The 13,819-nt window shown below is 36.7% G+C and overlaps 1 long non-coding RNA gene across 1 annotated transcript in view; it reads right to left on the bottom strand.

Annotated features, from left to right (window-relative positions):
- Window positions 1-4,333: 4,333 nt before the first annotated feature.
- The window catches only part of LOC146785658 (uncharacterized), a 50,119-nt gene continuing 40,633 nt past the window's right edge, over window positions 4,334-13,819 (bottom strand). Inside the window, exons 77-95 of the long non-coding RNA XR_014970732.1 lie at window positions 13,479-13,599; window positions 12,968-13,090; window positions 12,456-12,579; window positions 11,944-12,067; window positions 11,432-11,555; window positions 10,919-11,043; window positions 10,407-10,530; window positions 9,895-10,018; window positions 9,383-9,506; window positions 8,870-8,994; window positions 8,363-8,481; window positions 7,851-7,974; window positions 7,343-7,495; window positions 6,831-6,954; window positions 6,319-6,442; window positions 5,807-5,930; window positions 5,295-5,418; window positions 4,786-4,906; window positions 4,334-4,396 (exon numbers count right to left, since the gene is read on the bottom strand). This is a non-coding gene — a long non-coding RNA (uncharacterized LOC146785658). The remainder of the gene's footprint in view (window positions 4,397-4,785; window positions 4,907-5,294; window positions 5,419-5,806; window positions 5,931-6,318; window positions 6,443-6,830; window positions 6,955-7,342; window positions 7,496-7,850; window positions 7,975-8,362; window positions 8,482-8,869; window positions 8,995-9,382; window positions 9,507-9,894; window positions 10,019-10,406; window positions 10,531-10,918; window positions 11,044-11,431; window positions 11,556-11,943; window positions 12,068-12,455; window positions 12,580-12,967; window positions 13,091-13,478; window positions 13,600-13,819) is intronic.

Below are 13,819 nucleotides of genomic sequence, written 5' to 3'. Positions count from 1 at the left end.
CAGGGTTTAGTAGCGTTGGAGGCAGCCAGGCTTTTATGAACTATCATGACCAACACAATGTGATCCATATTACTCTCATCTTGACAGAAATTATGTTCAGGCACAGTCTCCCACTATAAGGTAGTGAGGACATGCTGATGCTGTGAGCGTCTTTTTAATGCATAAAGGAATTATTGTGAGTTTTACTTGCCTTGCATATTGGTAAAATGATGCCGTATGCCGGAAGACTTCCTTTTTTTTGTTTCTTTAGTCTCGGCAATTCAGAGAAACTCGGTTGTGAAACACTGCCACCTCTGGTCATTCAGTATAATCTGTAGATGGAAAAGTCCACTGTTAGCACATTTTCTATAAGCAATACAAAAAAAATCTTGATTTTTAGAAAGGGTAAACAGATCAATACTATGGAGTCTTTTATTGTGAAAATCAACAGCTCATTAGAAAATCAAATGTCAATTTTAGTTTTAAACCTCACATACTTCTCTGCAACATTGCTAGCTCCAGGATATAAAGCAGGCTTTAGTAGCGTTGGAGGCAGCCAGGCTTTTATGAACTATCATGACCAACACAATGTGATCCATATTACTCTCATCTTGACAGAAATTATGTTCAGGCACAGTCTCCAACTATAAGGTAGTGAGGACATACTGATGCTGTGAGCGTCTTTTTAATGCATAAAGGAATTAGTGTGAGTTAAACTTGCCTTGCATATTGGTAAAATGATGCCGTATGCCGGAAGACTTCCTTTTTTTTGTTTCTTCAGTCTCGGCCATTCAGAGAAACTCGGTTGTGAAACACTGCCACCTCTGGTCATTCAGTATAATCTGTAGATGGAAAAGTCCACTGTTAGCACATTTTCTATAAGCAATACAAAAAAATCTTGATTTTTAGAAAGGGTAAACAGATCAATACTATGGAGTCTTTTATTGTGAAAATCAACAGCTCATTAGAAAATCAAATGTCAATTTTAGTTTTAAACCTCACATACTTCTCTGCAACATTGCTAGCTCCAGGATATAAAGCAGGCTTTAGTAGCGTTGGAGGCAGCCAGGCTTTTATGAACTATAATGACCAACACAATGTGATCCATATTACTTTCATCTTGATAGAAATTATGTTCAGGCACAGTCTCCCACTGTAAGGTAGTGAGGACATGCTGATGCTGTGAGCGTCTTTTTAATGCATAAAGGAATTATTGTGAGTTTTACTTGCCTTATAAATTGGTAAAATGATCCCGTATGCCGGAAGACTTCCTTTTTTTTTTCTTCAGTCTCGGCAATTCAGAGAAACTCGGTTGTGAAACACTGCCACCTCTGGTCATTCAGTATAATATGTAGATGGAAAAGTCCACTGTTAGCACATTTTCTATAAGCAATACAAAAAAAATCTTGATTTTTAGAAAGGGTAAACAGATCAATACTATGGAGTCTTTTATTGTGAAAATCAACAGCTCATTAGAAAATCAAATGTCAATTTTAGTTTTTAACCTCACATACTTCTCTGCAACATTGCTAGCTCCAGGATATAAAGCAGGCTTTAGTAGCGTTGGAGGCAGCCAGGCTTTTATGAATTATAATGACCAACACAATGTGATCCATATTACTCTCATCTTGACAGAAATTATGTTCAGGCACAGTCTCCCACTATAAGGTAGTGAGGACATGCTGATGCTGTGAGCGTCTTTTTAATGCATAAAGGAATTATTGTGAGTTTTACTTGCCTTGCATATTGGTAAAATGATGCCGTATGCCGGAAGACTTCCTTTTTTTTTTTTTTTTCTTTAGTCTCGGCAATTCAGAGAAACTCGGTTGTGAAACACTGCCACCTCTGGTCATTCAGTATAATCTGTAGATGGAAAAGTCCACTGTTAGCACATTTTCTATAAGCAATACAAAAAAAATTTTGATTTTTAGAAAGGGTAAACAGATCAATACTATGGAGTCTTTTATTGTGAAAATCAACAGCTCATTAGAAAATCAAATCTCAATTTTAGTTTTTAACCTCACATACTTCTCTGCAACATTGCTAGTTCCAGGATATAAAGCAGGCTTTAGTAGCGTTGGAGGCAGCCAGGCTTTTATGAACTATCATGACCAACACAATGTGATCCATATTACTTTCATCTTGACAGAAATTATGTTCAGGCACAGTCTCCCACTATAAGGTAGTGAGGACATGCTGATGCTGTGAGCGTCTTTTTAATGCATAAAGGAATTATTGTGAGTTTTACTTGCCTTGCATATTGGTAAAATGATGCCGTATGCCGGAAGACTTCCTTTTTTTTGTTTCTTCAGTCTCGGCAATTCAGAGAAACTCGGTTGTGAAACACTGCCACCTCTGGTCATTCAGTATAATCTGCAGATGGAAAAGTCCACTGTTAGCACATTTTCTATAAGCAATACCAAAAAATCTTGATTTTTAGAAAGGGTAAACAGATCAATACTATGGAGTCTTTTATTGTGAAAATCAAAAGCTCATTAGAAAATCAAATCTCAATTTTAGTTTTTAACCTCACATACTTCTCTGCAACATTGCTAGTTCCAGGATATAAAGCAGGCTTTAGTAGCGTTGGAGGCAGCCAGGCTTTTATGAACTATCATGACCAACACAATGTGATCCATATTACTCTCATCTTGACAGAAATTATGTTCAGGCACAGTCTCCAACTATAAGGTAGTGAGGACATACTGATGCTGTGAGCGTCTTTTTAATGCATAAAGGAATTAGTGTGAGTTAAACTTGCCTTGCATATTGGTAAAATGATGCCGTATGCCGGAAGACTTCCTTTTTTTTTTTTGTTCTTCAGTCTCGGCAATTCAGAGAAACTCGGTTGTGAAACACTGCCACCTCTGGTCATTCAGTATAATCTGTAGATGGAAAAGTCCACTGTTAGCACATTTTCTATAAGCAATACAAAAAAATCTTGATTTTTAGAAAGGGTAAACAGATCAATACTATGGAGTCTTTTATTGTGAAAATCAACAGCTCATTAGAAAATCAAATGTCAATTTTAGTTTTAAACCTCACATACTTCTCTGCAACATTGCTAGCTCCAGGATATAAAGCAGGCTTTAGTAGCGTTGGAGGCAGCCAGGCTTTTATGAACTATCATGACCAACACAATGTGATCCATATTACTTTCATCTTGACAGAAATTATGTTCAGGCACAGTCTCCCACTATAAGGTAGTGAGGACATGCTGATGCTGTGAGCGTCTTTTTAATGCATAAAGGAATTATTGTGAGTTAAACTTGCCTTGTATATTGGTAAAATGATGCCGTATGCCGGAAGACTTCTTTTTTTTTTTTTGTTCTTCAGTCTCGGCAATTCAGAGAAACTCTGTTGTGAAACACTGCCACCTCTGGTCATTCAGTATAATCTGTAGATGGAAAAGTCCACTGTTAGCACATTTTCTATAAGCAATACAAAAAAATCTTGATTTTTAGAAAGGGTAAACAGATCAATACTATGGAGTCTTTTATTGTGAAAATCAACAGCTCATTAGAAAATCAAATCTCAATTTTAGTTTTTAACCTCACATACTTCTCTGCAACATTGCTAGCTCCAGGATATAAAGCAGGCTTTAGTAGCGTTGGAGGCAGCCAGGCTTTTATGAACTATCATGACCAACACAATGTGATCCATATTACTTTCATCTTGACAGAAATTATGTTCAGGCACAGTCTCCCACTGTAAGGTAGTGAGGACATGCTGATGCTGTGAGCGTCTTTTTAATGCATAAAGGAATTATTGTGAGTTTTACTTGCCTTATAAATTGGTAAAATGATCCCGTATGCCGGAAGACTTCCTTTTTTTTTTCTTCAGTCTCGGCAATTCAGAGAAACTCGGTTGTGAAACACTGCCACCTCTGGTCATTCAGTATAATCTGTAGATGGAAAAGTCCACTGTTAGCACATTTTCTATAAGCAATACAAAAAAAATCTTGATTTTTAGAAAGGGTAAACAGATCAATACTATGGAGTCTTTTATTGTGAAAATCAACAGCTCATTAGAAAATCAAATCTCAATTTTAGTTTTTAACCTCACATACTTCTCTGCAACATTGCTAGCTCCAGGATATAAAGCAGGCTTTAGTAGCGTTGGAGGCAGCCAGGCTTTTATGAATTATAATGACCAACACAATGTGATCCATATTACTCTCATCTTGACAGAAATTATGTTCAGGCACAGTCTCCCACTATAAGGTAGTGAGGACATGCTGATGCTGTGAGCGTCTTTTTAATGCATAAAGGAATTATTGTGAGTTTTACTTGCCTTGCATATTGGTAAAATGATGCCGTATGCCGGAAGACTTCCTTTTTTTTTTTTTTTCTTTAGTCTCGGCAATTCAGAGAAACTCGGTTGTGAAACACTGCCACCTCTGGTCATTCAGTATAATCTGTAGATGGAAAAGTCCACTGTTAGCACATTTTCTATAAGCAATACAAAAAAAAATTTGATTTTTAGAAAGGGTAAACAGATCAATACTATGGAGTCTTTTATTGTGAAAATCAACAGCTCATTAGAAAATCAAATCTCAATTTTAGTTTTTAACCTCACATACTTCTCTGCAACATTGCTAGTTCCAGGATATAAAGCAGGCTTTAGTAGCGTTGGAGGCAGCCAGGCTTTTATGAACTATCATGACCAACACAATGTGATCCATATTACTTTCATCTTGACAGAAATTATGTTCAGGCACAGTCTCCCACTATAAGGTAGTGAGGACATGCTGATGCTGTGAGCGTCTTTTTAATGCATAAAGGAATTATTGTGAGTTTTACTTGCCTTGCATATTGGTAAAATGATGCCGTATGCCGGAAGACTTCCTTTTTTTTGTTTCTTCAGTCTCGGCAATTCAGAGAAACTCGGTTGTGAAACACTGCCACCTCTGGTCATTCAGTATAATCTGCAGATGGAAAAGTCCACTGTTAGCACATTTTCTATAAGCAATACAAAAAAATCTTGATTTTTAGAAAGGGTAAACAGATCAATACTATGGAGTCTTTTATTGTGAAAATCAAAAGCTCTTTAGAAAATCAAATCTCAATTTTAGTTTTTAACCTCACATACTTCTCTGCAACATTGCTAGTTCCAGGATATAAAGCAGGCTTTAGTAGCGTTGGAGGCAGCCAGGCTTTTATGAACTATCATGACCAACACAATGTGATCCATATTACTTTCATCTTGACAGAAATTATGTTCAGGCACAGTCTCCCACTATAAGGTAGTGAGGACATGCTGATGCTGTGAGCGTCTTTTTAATGCATAAAGGAATTATTGTGAGTTAAACTTGCCTTGTATATTGGTAAAATGATGCCGTATGCCGGAAGACTTCCTTTTTTTTTTTTGTTCTTCAGTCTCGGCAATTCAGAGAAACTCGGTTGTGAAACACTGCCACCTCTGGTCATTCAGTATAATCTGTAGATGGAAAAGTCCACTGTTAGCACATTTTCTATAAGCAATACAAAAAAATCTTGATTTTTAGAAAGGGTAAACAGATCAATACTATGGAGTCTTTTATTGTGAAAATCAAAAGCTCATTAGAAAATCAAATCTCAATTTTAGTTTTTAACCTCACATACTTCTCTGCAACATTGCTAGCTCCAGGATATAAAGCAGGCTTTAGTAGCGTTGGAGGCAGCCAGGCTTTTATGAACTATCATGACCAACACAATGTGATCCATATTACTTTCATCTTGACAGAAATTATGTTCAGGCACAGTCTCCCACTATAAGGTAGTGAGGACATGCTGATGCTGTGAGCGTCTTTTTAATGCATAAAGGAATTATTGTGAGTTAAACTTGCCTTGTATATTGGTAAAATGATGCCGTATGCCGGAAGACTTCCTTTTTTTTTTTTGTTCTTCAGTCTCGGCAATTCAGAGAAACTCGGTTGTGAAACACTGCCACCTCTGGTCATTCAGTATAATCTGTAGATGGAAAAGTCCACTGTTAGCACATTTTCTATAAGCAATACAAAAAAATCTTGATTTTTAGAAAGGGTAAACAGATCAATACTATGGAGTCTTTTATTGTGAAAATCAAAAGCTCATTAGAAAATCAAATCTCAATTTTAGTTTTTAACCTCACATACTTCTCTGCAACATTGCTAGCTCCAGGATATAAAGCAGGCTTTAGTAGCGTTGGAGGCAGCCAGGCTTTTATGAACTATCATGACCAACACAATGTGATCCATATTACTTTCATCTTGACAGAAATTATGTTCAGGCACAGTCTCCCACTGTAAGGTAGTGAGGACATGCTGATGCTGTGAGCGTCTTTTTAATGCATAAAGGAATTATTGTGAGTTAAACTTGCCTTGTATATTGGTAAAATGATGCCGTATGCCGGAAGACTTCCTTTTTTTTTTTTGTTCTTCAGTCTCGGCAATTCAGAGAAACTCGGTTGTGAAACACTGCCACCTCTGGTCATTCAGTATAATCTGTAGATGGAAAAGTCCACTGTTAGCACATTTTCTATAAGCAATACAAAAAAATCTTGATTTTTAGAAAGGGTAAACAGATCAATACTATGGAGTCTTTTATTGTGAAAATCAACAGCTCATTAGAAAATCAAATGTCAATTTTAGTTTTAAACCTCACATACTTCTCTGCAACATTGCTAGCTCCAGGATATAAAGCAGGCTTTAGTAGCGTTGGAGGCAGCCAGGCTTTTATGAACTATCATGACCAACACAATGTGATCCATATTACTTTCATCTTGACAGAAATTATGTTCAGGCACAGTCTCCCACTATAAGGTAGTGAGGACATGCTGATGCTGTGAGCGTCTTTTTAATGCATAAAGGAATTATTGTGAGTTAAACTTGCCTTGTATATTGGTAAAATGATGCCGTATGCCGGAAGACTTCTTTTTTTTTTTTTGTTCTTCAGTCTCGGCAATTCAGAGAAACTCTGTTGTGAAACACTGCCACCTCTGGTCATTCAGTATAATCTGTAGATGGAAAAGTCCACTGTTAGCACATTTTCTATAAGCAATACAAAAAAATCTTGATTTTTAGAAAGGGTAAACAGATCAATACTATGGAGTCTTTTATTGTGAAAATCAACAGCTCATTAGAAAATCAAATGTCAATTTTAGTTTTAAACCTCACATACTTCTCTGCAACATTGCTAGCTCCAGGATATAAAGCAGGCTTTAGTAGCGTTGGAGGCAGCCAGGCTTTTATGAACTATAATGACCAACACAATGTGATCCATATTACTTTCATCTTGATAGAAATTATGTTCAGGCACAGTCTCCCACTGTAAGGTAGTGAGGACATGCTGATGCTGTGAGCGTCTTTTTAATGCATAAAGGAATTATTGTGAGTTTTACTTGCCTTATAAATTGGTAAAATGATCCCGTATGCCGGAAGACTTCCTTTTTTTTTTCTTCAGTCTCGGCAATTCAGAGAAACTCGGTTGTGAAACACTGCCACCTCTGGTCATTCAGTATAATATGTAGATGGAAAAGTCCACTGTTAGCACATTTTCTATAAGCAATACAAAAAAAATCTTGATTTTTAGAAAGGGTAAACAGATCAATACTATGGAGTCTTTTATTGTGAAAATCAACAGCTCATTAGAAAATCAAATGTCAATTTTAGTTTTTAACCTCACATACTTCTCTGCAACATTGCTAGCTCCAGGATATAAAGCAGGCTTTAGTAGCGTTGGAGGCAGCCAGGCTTTTATGAATTATAATGACCAACACAATGTGATCCATATTACTCTCATCTTGACAGAAATTATGTTCAGGCACAGTCTCCCACTATAAGGTAGTGAGGACATGCTGATGCTGTGAGCGTCTTTTTAATGCATAAAGGAATTATTGTGAGTTAAACTTGCCTTGTATATTGGTAAAATGATGCCGTATGCCGGAAGACTTCCTTTTTTTTTTTTGTTCTTCAGTCTCGGCAATTCAGAGAAACTCGGTTGTGAAACACTGCCACCTCTGGTCATTCAGTATAATCTGTAGATGGAAAAGTCCACTGTTAGCACATTTTCTATAAGCAATACAAAAAAATCTTGATTTTTAGAAAGGGTAAACAGATCAATACTATGGAGTCTTTTATTGTGAAAATCAACAGCTCATTAGAAAATCAAATCTCAATTTTAGTTTTTAACCTCACATACTTCTCTGCAACATTGCTAGCTCCAGGATATAAAGCAGGCTTTAGTAGCGTTGGAGGCAGCCAGGCTTTTATGAACTATCATGACCAACACAATGTGATCCATATTACTCTCATCTTGACAGAAATTATGTTCAGGCACAGTCTCCAACTATAAGGTAGTGAGGACATACTGATGCTGTGAGCGTCTTTTTAATGCATAAAGGAATTATTGTGAGTTAAACTTGCCTTGCATATTGGTAAAATGATGCCGTATGCCGGAAGACTTCCTTTTTTTTTTCTTCAGTCTCGGCAATTCAGAGAAACTAGGTTGTGAAACACTGCCACCTCTGGTCATTCAGTATAATCTGCAGATGGAAAAGTCCACTGTTAGCACATTTTCTATAAGCAATACAAAAAAATCGTGATTTTTAGAAAGGGTAAACAGATCAATACTATGGAGTCTTTTATTGTGAAAATCAAAAGCTCTTTAGAAAATCAAATCTCAATTTTAGTTTTTAACCTCACATACTTCTCTGCAACATTGCTAGTTCCAGGATATAAAGCAGGGTTTAGTAGCGTTGGAGGCAGCCAGGCTTTTATGAACTATCATGACCAACACAATGTGATCCATATTACTCTCATCTTGACAGAAATTATGTTCAGGCACAGTCTCTCACTATAAGGTAGTGAGGACATGCTGATGCTGTGAGCGTCTTTTTAATGCATAAAGGAATTATTGTGAGTTAAACTTGCCTTGTATATTGGTAAAATGATGCCGTATGCCGGAAGACTTCCTTTTTGTTTTTTTGTTCTTCAATCTCGGCAATTCAGAGAAACTCGGTTGTGAAACACTGCCACCTCTGGTCATTCAGTATAATCTGCAGATGGAAAAGTCCACTGTTAGCACATTTTCTATAAGCCATACAAAAAAATCTTGATTTTTAGAAAGCGTAAACAGATCAATACTATGGAGCCTTTTATTGTGAAAATCAACAGCTCATTAGAAAATCAAATCTCAATTTTAGTTTTTAACCTCACATACTTCTCTAGAACATTGCTAGTTCCAGGATATAAAGCAGGCTTTAGTAGCGTTGGAGGCAGCCAGGCTTTTATGAACTATCATGACCAACACAATGTGATCCATATTACTTTCATCTTGACAGAAATTATGTTCAGGCACAGTCTCCCACTATAAGGTAGTGAGGACATGCTGATGCTGTGAGCGTCTTTTTAATGCATAAAGGAATTATTGTGAGTTAAACTTGCCTTGTATATTGGTAAAATGATGCCGTATGCCGGAAGACTTCCTTTTTTTTTTTTGTTCTTCAGTCTCGGCAATTCAGAGAAACTCGGTTGTGAAACACTGCCACCTCTGGTCATTCAGTATAATCTGTAGATGGAAAAGTCCACTGTTAGCACATTTTCTATAAGCAATACAAAAAAATCTTGATTTTTAGAAAGGGTAAACAGATCAATACTATGGAGTCTTTTATTGTGAAAATCAAAAGCTCATTAGAAAATCAAATCTCAATTTTAGTTTTTAACCTCACATACTTCTCTGCAACATTGCTAGCTCCAGGATATAAAGCAGGCTTTAGTAGCGTTGGAGGCAGCCAGGCTTTTATGAACTATCATGACCAACACAATGTGATCCATATTACTTTCATCTTGACAGAAATTATGTTCAGGCACAGTCTCCCACTGTAAGGTAGTGAGGACATGCTGATGCTGTGAGCGTCTTTTTAATGCATAAAGGAATTATTGTGAGTTAAACTTGCCTTGTATTTTGGTAAAATGATGCCGTATGCCGGAAGACTTCCTTTTTTTTTTTGGTTCTTCAGTCTCGGCAATTCAGAGAAACTCGGTTGTGAAACACTGCCACCTCTGGTCATTCAGTATAATCTGTAGATGGAAAAGTCCACTGTTAGCACATTTTCTATAAGCAATACCAAAAAATCTTGATTTTTAGAAAGGGTAAACAGATCAATACTATGGAGTCTTTTATTGTGAAAATCAAAAGCTCTTTAGAAAATCAAATCTCAATTTTAGTTTTTAACCTCACATACTTCTCTGCAACATTGCTAGTTCCAGGATATAAAGCAGGGTTTAGTAGCGTTGGAGGCAGCCAGGCTTTTATGAACTATCATGACCAACACAATGTGATCCATATTACTCTCATCTTGACAGAAATTATGTTCAGGCACAGTCTCCCACTATAAGGTAGTGAGGACATGCTGATGCTGTGAGCGTCTTTTTAATGCATAAAGGAATTATTGTGAGTTAAACTTGCCTTGTATATTGGTAAAATGATGCCGTATGCCGGAAGACTTCCTTTTTTTTTTTTGTTCTTCAGTCTCGGCAATTCAGAGAAACTCGGTTGTGAAACACTGCCACCTCTGGTCATTCAGTATAATCTGTAGATGGAAAAGTCCACTGTTAGCACATTTTCTATAAGCAATACAAAAAAATCTTGATTTTTAGAAAGGGTAAACAGATCAATACTATGGAGTCTTTTATTGTGAAAATCAAAAGCTCTTTAGAAAATCAAATCTCAATTTTAGTTTTTAACCTCACATACTTCTCTGCAACATTGCTAGTTCCAGGATATAAAGCAGGGTTTAGTAGCGTTGGAGGCAGCCAGGCTTTTATGAACTATCATGACCAACACAATGTGATCCATATTACTCTCATCTTGACAGAAATTATGTTCAGGCACAGTCTCTCACTATAAGGTAGTGAGGACATGCTGATGCTGTGAGCGTCTTTTTAATGCATAAAGGAATTATTGTGAGTTAAACTTGCCTTGTATATTGGTAAAATGATGCCGTATGCCGGAAGACTTCCTTTTTGTTTTTTTGTTCTTCAATCTCGGCAATTCAGAGAAACTCGGTTGTGAAACACTGCCACCTCTGGTCATTCAGTATAATCTGCAGATGGAAAAGTCCACTGTTAGCACATTTTCTATAAGCAATACAAAAAAATCTTGATTTTTAGAAAGCGTAAACAGATCAATACTATGGAGCCTTTTATTGTGAAAATCAACAGCTCATTAGAAAATCAAATCTCAATTTTAGTTTTTAACCTCACATACTTCTCTAGAACATTGCTAGTTCCAGGATATAAAGCAGGCTTTAGTAGCGTTGGAGGCAGCCAGGCTTTTATGAACTATCATGACCAACACAATGTGATCCATATTACTTTCATCTTGACAGAAATTATGTTCAGGCACAGTCTCCCACTATAAGGTAGTGAGGACATGCTGATGCTGTGAGCGTCTTTTTAATGCATAAAGGAATTATTGTGAGTTAAACTTGCCTTGTATATTGGTAAAATGATGCCGTATGCCGGAAGACTTCCTTTTTTTTTTTTGTTCTTCAGTCTCGGCAATTCAGAGAAACTCAGTTGTGAAACACTGCCACCTCTGGTCATTCAGTATAATCTGTAGATGGAAAAGTCCACTGTTAGCACATTTTCTATAAGCAATACAAAAAAATCTTGATTTTTAGAAAGGGTAAACAGATCAATACTATGGAGTCTTTTATTGTGAAAATCAAAAGCTCATTAGAAAATCAAATCTCAATTTTAGTTTTTAACCTCACATACTTCTCTGCAACATTGCTAGCTCCAGGATATAAAGCAGGCTTTAGTAGCGTTGGAGGCAGCCAGGCTTTTATGAACTATCATGACCAACACAATGTGATCCATATTACTTTCATCTTGACAGAAATTATGTTCAGGCACAGTCTCCCACTGTAAGGTAGTGAGGACATGCTGATGCTGTGAGCGTCTTTTTAATGCATAAAGGAATTATTGTGAGTTAAACTTGCCTTGTATATTGGTAAAATGATGCCGTATGCCGGAAGACTTCCTTTTTTTTTTTTGTTCTTCAGTCTCGGCAATTCAGAGAAACTCGGTTGTGAAACACTGCCACCTCTGGTCATTCAGTATAATCTGTAGATGGAAAAGTCCACTGTTAGCACATTTTCTATAAGCAATACAAAAAAATCTTGATTTTTAGAAAGGGTAAACAGATCAATACTATGGAGTCTTTTATTGTGAAAATCAAAAGCTCTTTAGAAAATCAAATCTCAATTTTAGTTTTTAACCTCACATACTTCTCTGCAACATTGCTAGTTCCAGGATATAAAGCAGGGTTTAGTAGCGTTGGAGGCAGCCAGGCTTTTATGAACTATCATGACCAACACAATGTGATCCATATTACTCTCATCTTGACAGAAATTATGTTCAGGCACAGTCTCCCACTATAAGGTAGTGAGGACATGCTGATGCTGTGAGCGTCTTTTTAATGCATAAAGGAATTATTGTGAGTTAAACTTGCCTTGTATATTGGTAAAATGATGCCGTATGCCGGAAGACTTCCTTTTTTTTTTTTGTTCTTCAGTCTCGGCAATTCAGAGAAACTCGGTTGTGAAACACTGCCACCTCTGGTCATTCAGTATAATCTGTAGATGGAAAAGTCCACTGTTAGCACATTTTCTATAAGCAATACAAAAAAATCTTGATTTTTAGAAAGGGTAAACAGATCAATACTATGGAGTCTTTTATTGTGAAAATCAACAGCTCATTAGAAAATCAAATCTCAATTTTAGTTTTTAACCTCACATACTTCTCTGCAACATTGCTAGCTCCAGGATATAAAGCAGGCTTTAGTAGCGTTGGAGGCAGCCAGGCTTTTATGAACTATCATGACCAACACAATGTGATCCATATTACTTTCATCTTGACAGAAATTATGTTCAGGCACAGTCTCCCACTGTAAGGTAGTGAGGACATGCTGATGCTGTGAGCGTCTTTTTAATGCATAAAGGAATTATTGTGAGTTTTACTTGCCTTATAAATTGGTAAAATGATGCCGTATGCCGGAAGACTTCCTTTTTTTTTTTTGTCTTCAGTCTCGGCAATTCAGAGAAACTCGGTTGTGAAACACTGCCACCTCCGGTCATTCAGTATAATCTGTAGATGGAAAAGTCCACTGTTAGCACATTTTCTATAAGCAATACAAAAAAATCTTGATTTTTAGAAAGGGTAAACAGATCAATACTATGGAGTCTTTTATTGTGAAAATCAACAGCTCATTAGAAAATCAAATGTCAATTTTAGTTTTTAACCTCACATACTTCTCTGCAACATTGCTAGTTCCAGGATATAAAGCAGGGTTTAGTAGCGTTGGAGGCAGCCAGGCTTTTATGAACTATCATGACCAACACAATGTGATCCATATTACTCTCATCTTGACAGAAAATATGTTCAGGCACAGTCTCCCACTATAAGGTAGTGAGGACATGCTGATGCTGTGAGCGTCTTTTTAATGCATAAAGGAATTATTGTGAGTTTTACTTGCCTTGCATATTGGTAAAATGATGCCGTATGCCGGAAGACTTCCTTTTTTTTGTTTCTTCAGTCTCGGCAATTCAGAGAAACTCGGTTGTGAAACACTGCCACCTCTGGTCATTCAGTATAATCTGCAGATGGAAAAGTCCACTGTTAGCACATTTTCTATAAGCAATACAAAAAAATCTTGATTTTTAGAAAGGGTAAACAGATCAATACTATGGAGTCTTTTATTGTGAAAATCAACAGCTCATTAGAAAATCAAATGTCAATTTTAGTTTTAAACCTCACATACTTCTCTGCAACATTGCTAGCTCCAGGATATAAAGCAGGCTTTAGTAGCGTTGGAGG

Source organism: Triturus cristatus, chromosome 11, assembly GCF_964204655.1.
Source record: "Triturus cristatus chromosome 11, aTriCri1.1, whole genome shotgun sequence".
In the NCBI taxonomy this organism is placed as follows: Eukaryota; Metazoa; Chordata; class Amphibia; order Caudata; family Salamandridae; genus Triturus; species Triturus cristatus.
Note: the sequence above shows the minus strand (reverse complement) of the source record. Positions and strands in the feature narration are given on the sequence as shown.